This window comes from Montipora capricornis, chromosome 14 (genome assembly GCF_036669925.1).
Source record: "Montipora capricornis isolate CH-2021 chromosome 14, ASM3666992v2, whole genome shotgun sequence".
NCBI lineage: Eukaryota > Metazoa > Cnidaria > Anthozoa > Scleractinia > Acroporidae > Montipora > Montipora capricornis.
The window spans coordinates 46,979,300-46,986,799 of NC_090896.1; the positions used below are offsets into that span (position 1 = coordinate 46,979,300).

General features: G+C 40.2%; 1 protein-coding gene across 8 annotated transcripts in view; it reads left to right on the top strand.

Moving 5' to 3' along the window:
* Nucleotides 1–3,800: 3,800 nt before the first annotated feature.
* Nucleotides 3,801–7,500, top strand: part of LOC138033551 (gamma-2-syntrophin-like) — a 31,157-nt gene continuing 27,457 nt past the window's right edge. The window contains exons 1-2 of one of the 8 annotated variants that reach the window (XM_068881322.1): nucleotides 3,813–3,967; nucleotides 6,153–6,282. The gene's annotated coding sequence lies outside the window, so the exon portion shown is untranslated. Of the gene's footprint in view, nucleotides 3,968–5,489; nucleotides 5,679–5,781; nucleotides 5,801–5,853; nucleotides 6,004–6,152; nucleotides 6,283–6,926; nucleotides 7,081–7,462 lie in introns of those variants that run through there. The other 7 variants (XM_068881326.1, XM_068881323.1, XM_068881324.1 and 4 more) reach the window with 7 other exon arrangements.

Consider the following 7,500-nt stretch of genomic DNA (forward strand, 5'->3'; position numbering starts at 1 on the left):
CTGTTTGAAATAGGTGTAACTTTGGCCAATTTCCAGTCACCCAGAGAACATGCCAGGGGCACCCAACGTCAATTTTCGGAAAATATCTGTTCGGAAGGCGATTTGAGATCTAGAATTTTCGGAAAATTTGTTCTAAAATTTCTTGCTTGCCTGCCTCTCCTAGGATTTTTGAACATCTAAAAAATGCTATAATTGCCCATTTTAACGGATTTTTACCCTAAAAAGGTCATCTAGAATCTTCGGGAGCCTTTTTTCTGGCTGAAATTATCGAAAAGGTAAATTTTGATCCCTATAATTTTCGGATCACTTGACTTTCAGCTAGGAAATCCGAACAGAAAAAAAAATTAGGCGATAAAAATATGCCTATATCTACCGTTTAAATACCAAAATACCTTTAATAATGCTATGTTTAAGTGGTTTTGATCTATATTCTCGTTGGGTGCCCCTGACATGCCTGTAATTAAACAGCGATTAGAGACAATTGAGGTATGTTGCGAAATCATCCTTTAGACCTCTTTAGTATATTACTGTCTACTATTGGTAGACAGAAAAACGGGCATCTGTTTCTTTGTGGCGAGTGGCCGACCTTTAGAAATAACTAGGATCACGTATATAGGTGTGGATTCGAATTGATAGAATACGCTGAAAAATTAATGCAGGCAGAAAATATGATTATCATGGCAATAAGGATGGCAAATTAATATCTTAGACTAGGAGTCTTGACCGGGGGTGGGGGGAAGGGGGGTACTAAGAGCAATTTTCGTTTGGTACTTTGGTCAATTTTCGCTGGGTATGTGCCGCTGCCCTCTCAGAACCCTTACCCTTTTATAGTCTATTTCATGAACAACAATGAGCAACAACAATGAGCAATTGCTTATCAAAATTTGTTGTAGACTCACTCGGCTACGCCTCGTGAGTCCACAACATTTTAACCACTGTGATGACGAATATCGTTGTCGATAAGAGTACAGACAACGCTAAACCACTTTCGATTTGTTAATTAGAGACCCCAACTTAGTCACTTTCTGTTCGTGCGTAAACCTTACATAAAGCCATAATCAAGTGAAGCTATGATCTTCGCAGTTATGAGCGCAATTTTTGCAATTGCGTAGAGAAGCCTGAAAAATTCAGGACTTAAACGGGGTTTGAACCCGTGACCTCGCGATTCCGGTGCGACGCTCTAACCAACTGAGCTATGAAGCCACTGACGTTGGGAGCTGGTCATGACCTGTTCCGAACGTCAGTGGCTTCGACGGAAACGGCAACGAGAACGTCTTATAAAAACATAAATTCACGTTATTGCGATCACTTCGCGAATGTGTCAAGCTTTTTAATATAACAAAGGTGTGGCAGTCCCTCAGGAATGAAACCGTTATTAGCGGCGCTTAATTTAAGGGAGAAAAATGAAAATTTATCTCAAATGCTAACGTCCTCCATAACACTTCAAACTTGGTTATTTCAGTTGTTGCTTTGCTGACGACGGCAAAGAAATAGACTAAAATGAAAAACGCACGTGCAGGGCGTGCAAAGCTACTGTTTTGTCCACTGAGTGTTCTCGTTGCCGTCGCCGTTGTCGTTGCTAAAGCTCCCTAATAGGGAGTTTAAGAAACGACGACGGCTACGGCAACGACAACGCCAAAAAGCAGTAATATTATTGGTTAAAAGAATCCACATGCTCGTGCTGCACGTGCGGCACGCATTTTTAAACATTTCTCTTCCGTACTCGTCAAAACTACTTCGTGAAATGGAGTTAACTGAATAGAGTGTAATGTCAATTTGGTCATTAAGTGAAATGACCAAATTTAAGGTTTTGACGACAACGTGGACAAACTACCGTGAATCTTTCAGTCTCACTCTTTACTTCAAATCCGTCCGTACCAATCCAGTTTTAGGACACTTCACTCACATTAGATAATATAAACAAGATGGAATAATCATGAAATACTTAAAACAGCTCAAAGTTATATTTTGGAAATTAGGGAGTTTAAGATCTACGACGCCGACGTTGACGAAAACGTCACCTCAAAATATAACGTTGCACTATCGTAGGTTTCTCGCGGTTTGGCCATCTAGTTCGCGTCCTACGATGTGGCCAAAGTATCCTAAAAATAAATTGGTACGAGCGGTTTCAGAGCAAAAATAGAGAACGAAAGATTCACATTTGAACGCTCACGTTGTCGTCAAAACCTCAAATTTGGTGATTTCACGTCGTTGTTGTGCAGGGAACCGCACGTTTATGTGCTAAAATGCGTGCCGCACGTGCAGCACGATTATTTTTCCTCTTTTAACCAATGATATTGTTGTTTCGTGGCGTTCTTGTTGATCACCGCGTCGTAGATCTTAAAGTCCCTAGTAACTGACAACAGCGACGGCAACGAGAACTTCATCTCATTCATGAATTCGCGCTATTTTAATCGCTTCGTGACTGTTTCAACCTTTTCAATATAACAAGGGTGTGGTATTTCCTCAAAAATGACACTCATCGGAACGGCACTTGATTTAGGGGAGAAAATGAAACTTTTTATCCTGAAGTGCTGACGTTCTTCATAAAGCCTCAAATCTGGCTATTTCACGTTGTTGTTAAGTTGCTGACGACGGCAAAGAAATGGACAAAAGCTGCTGTTTTTGCCCACTAACCATGCAAATTTGTGACTTTCTTTTTGCTGTCGCCGTTGTCGTTGCTTAAGCTCTCTCATAGAGAAGATATCTGTTTACAAACATTGCTTTGTTATTCAAATGTGCCAACCACAGGAACAAAAGGCCCTTTGTTTTGACAGCCAATGATGCTCTGGTTGGGACATTAATGACAATAGGTGACGTCAACGATATACGACGGCTACGGCAACGAAATATAACTTAGCGCTATCGAAATGTCACCGAGTAAAGGTGCTGTTACACTGTGAAATGTTTCACGCAACTTGTCTGGCAATGTTTTGGCGTCATTGTGGCGGCACAAGTTGCACGAAACATTTCACAATGTGACACCCCGCAATGGCCAAAATCGTTGCGAGACAAGTTCCACGAAAGGTAGAACTTAATTCTACTTTCGGCAACGGCTCTTGCAATTTGTCTCGCAACGATTTTGGCCATTGCAGGGTATGTCACACTGTGAAATGTTTCTTGCAACTTGTCGCGCCACAATGTCGCCAAAACACTGCGAGACAAGTTGCACGAAACATAATATATATCTGTGGTGCCACAGCAACTGCTATCACTGATTTATTCTTCTTCTTTTTCTCGTTTTATATAACGAAACAAAAGGAGATACAGAAAGACCAGTTATTCGCTGATGACTATATCTCTGATTAATTTAGAACTTTTTATTTAATTTAGAACTTTTAATTAACAAGGTTCTCTGACGGGTTAGCCTGCGAACGCAGGGCCGCCGGAAATACGTCTGCGTTCGCAGGCTACCCACGGGTTTCACTGGGAACGAGCAGAACAAAGGCATATCATACCTTCCCCTGGGTAGTTATCGTTTAAATGTCCCCACGGATTTCCTGGCTTTCTGCACCCCTACGTTGATAACAGAGAGTTCCGCAACTTCTTCAAATTTTTCGATCCTAATTACCTCCTTTACGGTTTAAGGAGTGCCTTGCAAAAAATGTGCAGTATTGTAAATATCGAAAATGACGGAGCGGTGTTTAAAACCTTAATATTGGGCTGGCAAAAAAGAATAGATCACCTTGGCACTTATATTGGCTATTTTTCGACTCTATGTAATAAATAGTGTACTGCTCACTTGAAATGATATTGACCTTATAAATTTGCCATTTAGCCTGGAATGTCAATTTTATATTATATTACTTGTCACGAAAATTTTTTTGCGAAGGAAGTCTGTATCTGGGTGCGATTTCAAGATGTTTTCGTTTAAGTGTGGAAATCTGTCTAAAACCATGTTGCTTTAATCAGGATTTATTTTTGTTCTGCGGTTAGAGATCATCGCATCAGTTCCTTGTGAATTAAGGTAAGAAATTCGTTTTTCACGCTTCCTTGAGCGAGGCTAACGAATGAGAAAAAGCTCTCTGATTGAACTTAATGTCATTCGACGGGAAGTGTTCATTCACTGAAGGGTGTTTTGTCCATCTGCTTTAAACTATTCCAATAAGGACTGATTTAATAACATATCAGACCTTAAAGCTGATAAATAATCCGTTTTCCGACTTCAAAAGAGCAAAATTAAAACACATTTGAAAGAGGTAAACAATAAACCTGATGACCGAAAATTGGTAATGATCCGCTATGGATTTTTGTTTAAAATTGTTTTTCATATCGGAAAATGTCGTAAATCTATTTTCCCGATTATCTAACTCGGCAAATTTGGGTTCTATTTGACTGTTCGCAGATATAATATTTATCAAACCTTCCTTCGGGCTTTCAGCAGTATAATTGTCACTAGTTATCAAATTTAGCGAGCTAACTGAAATTGCTCCTTTCATCACCGAAGCTTTCGGCTAAGAAACCGGTGCGAAATTCACCTTAGGACTTTTGTAGAGAAAAACAACTGGGTTTAATAAAAGGAGCATGTTTAATTAAATTTCCTGGAGACAAGAGGGTTTACACTGAAAAGAGCAAGGTAAAAGGTTCACTAGCCCTATTGTAAATCATATTATTTGCACTAGTATTTCAAGTGTTACATGTTAGCCCGGGCATGTTAGTTTCAGATGCAGTTGTTGTTCAGTCCACACTTGATCTCAAGCTTGGGATGCCTGTGCCTCGGGAATCGGGAATGCCCATTTTAAGTAAGCCTTACATAAATTTTGAGAACCCGAATTTGTTGACGGTTTCATATGGCAAAGGTCATCCGCATCATCTTGAGCTTTACTCAAACACGGTATCTATTCATATGTACAAATGAAATATGCTCTTCCGTCGAGCCGTGTCACTATACACATTCAAATCCTACAATGAAATAAAAAGATTCTCAAATTATGGAGCATTATGAACGCATGCATACATTATTATTGCAAAATTTAATTTGCTGGCAAGGATTCAGAAGTCAGAGTAGTTAGAATTTGAGTGGGACAGCTGTACCAGAGTGTAGCACCTCGATTGTGAAAACTGACTGTGCCTCCCTACCTCAGACAACGGCCTAGGAATGAACAACCTGAACTCCTTAAATTGTGCGAAGAAACTGTTTGGGACCTCAGTTATAAATAGAAACTGCCACTGCTTAGCACTACCTTTGTTCCGGATGTATCTCAACTAAGGTCACATAGTTAAGCTAGAAGATTGAGTCGCGTAACCCGATTTAGTGATTTATGAGCAGCCCATGATGTAGACAGTTAATAGGTGTGCAGTGTCCAAAGTATCAGAGCTTTCTAGTTTGACACCGCCATGACATATTTGGGGGGTGAATTTAAGAGTTGAAACGTGCTGAGCAGCAGCTCTCAGTCTTCTTTCGATTTCCGTGTTTAGCCGGATCAAGTCCTCGAGGAAGTTAATTTATCCTGTAGATAACTGATGTGTTGACGTACATAAAACCATGCTTTTATTTCTGCTGATTTGATGTTTATGGCTTGCCGGAGAACACCTTTACTTTATTTCAAGATGGAATTTGGCCAGATTTTTACCAGACTTGGAGGAATGATGGACCCCGCACTCTAAAGAAGGTCCAACATATAACGTAACGTGGCTTACAAGATATTTTAAGAGTATAAATCTACTTGGCAAAACCGGTACCTTGGCTTTCAGCTTGTTTTGTGCAGCTATTTCAGTATATGGACACGAGTGATACAAAACAGAAGACAAAGAAAAGGAAACTTAGTGTCAAGCATATACAATGAATCCCAAACAATGGGTACTTGACTAAATCCAGCCTTGACACTTCAAGTAGATAAGATAGAGCACTAGAGTACGAATCGCTTTTCTTTCACCGCCTCCTCTAGATTTCCCCTTTTTCCAATTGTCTGAAATGTTATCATGTAATCTCGCAGAATCGGGATTTCTTTGGATTTCCATTTATTGGCTTAAAAATGTTGGCGCCACATTCTCAATCAAAATGTAACCGTGAACGAGGGCTGACGTCTTTCAAAGTTTTTCTGTACTTTTAAAACATCTCGTGCTTATCATTGAAATGGTTCATAGGCGTATTCCATTGGCTACTCTATCTTTCATTAACTTTATCTTTTATCTCTAACTTTTTATCACAGTTTTGGTTTTCTGTTGATGGGAAGCCGACGTATAACTGAGATATGCAATACATCTCCAGGCAGTTTAGTGTACGGACGAATTCGGTGTTGCGCTGAGCTTTACGGGAAATTTGTTGACTGAATTAGTAAGGTAGGTGATCTTCAAATCAACGGATCCTTGCGTAAAAGCGAAGTCCTCTATCAGTGCCACGGGCGTGTTTTTGAAAATGGCAGTGCAGGACCAACTAAGTTAAGCGATTTTAGCATCGCTTGGACGGAGCGCATCGTTCTTCTACAACCCCGCTCTTGTCCAGAGGCACCGATTCGGTTTCCGCAGTAGAAACTATTAACTACCATACTGCTTCAGTGTATCATGTGGGAGAGGCAAGTAACCCCTTCAACAGTGGCAAAACCTGGTCACTCCTACGCTAGAAATATTGACGCAAAAGACGAAGCTCCCGGGAAAGTCATACCGTGACGAGGCAAGTGTCACTGAAGTGTGACGGTGGAGGCAGTCGAATTATGACTTAGGACCAGTGCTTAATGGCTTGCGAAGAAATGACAGAATTTGTTGCGCTTTATGGTCTCTTTTACAGTTACCATGCACAATATTCCAGAAAAATAGACGTCTCCCGGCAATAAAACACAGCAAGTTTATTCTTTATTTCGCTGAACATGCTGATACACTTCAGATATAACAGCATTTCCTTCAGTGTATGAAATGCTGTTATATCTGAAGTGAGAGATCTGCTATCCGTTCAGGCATCCAATCAAAAATCGAGCCAAAAAAAATCCAAATTTTATTTTCGTTGGTCCATTTCTATTAGCACCTATATACAACACTACAGTGACCACTACACTGAGCTGGAAGTTAAGATCAACGAATAGTGACAATAGTCTTTGTGATGTCGAATATAAATTCATCCAAATCAATGCAGTGGCCACCCAGGTATTTCTTTTTGATTAGCCTGTTCCAGGCTCTCGGATAGTTGGGTCGGCACGAGCAGAAAGGGAACGCGAAAATAAGACACGCGGGGATCTGGCTTCGCACTTGTTTTCTCATATTTGCGCTTTCTCTACCATCTCGGAACCTGGAACAGGCCACTTTTTGATCTGCCACAGGTGGAATTTTTTTCTTTCAACTGGAACTATTACTCTGCGGCGCTCACTTTGAAAAGATAAGCTAAAATTAAAGATTTAATTTCTCTGATTAAAGTTTTGGGGGTATGTGAATGTTTGTAGATAACTTTTGTGTTGTTATCTCAGCATTTCATCTGTATTTTTTCAACTTCAATTAACCACATTATGCAAATAGGGCTATTTTGAGCCTCCTCGCCTCCGCGTCGATAAAAAAACATCACTTTTCGTG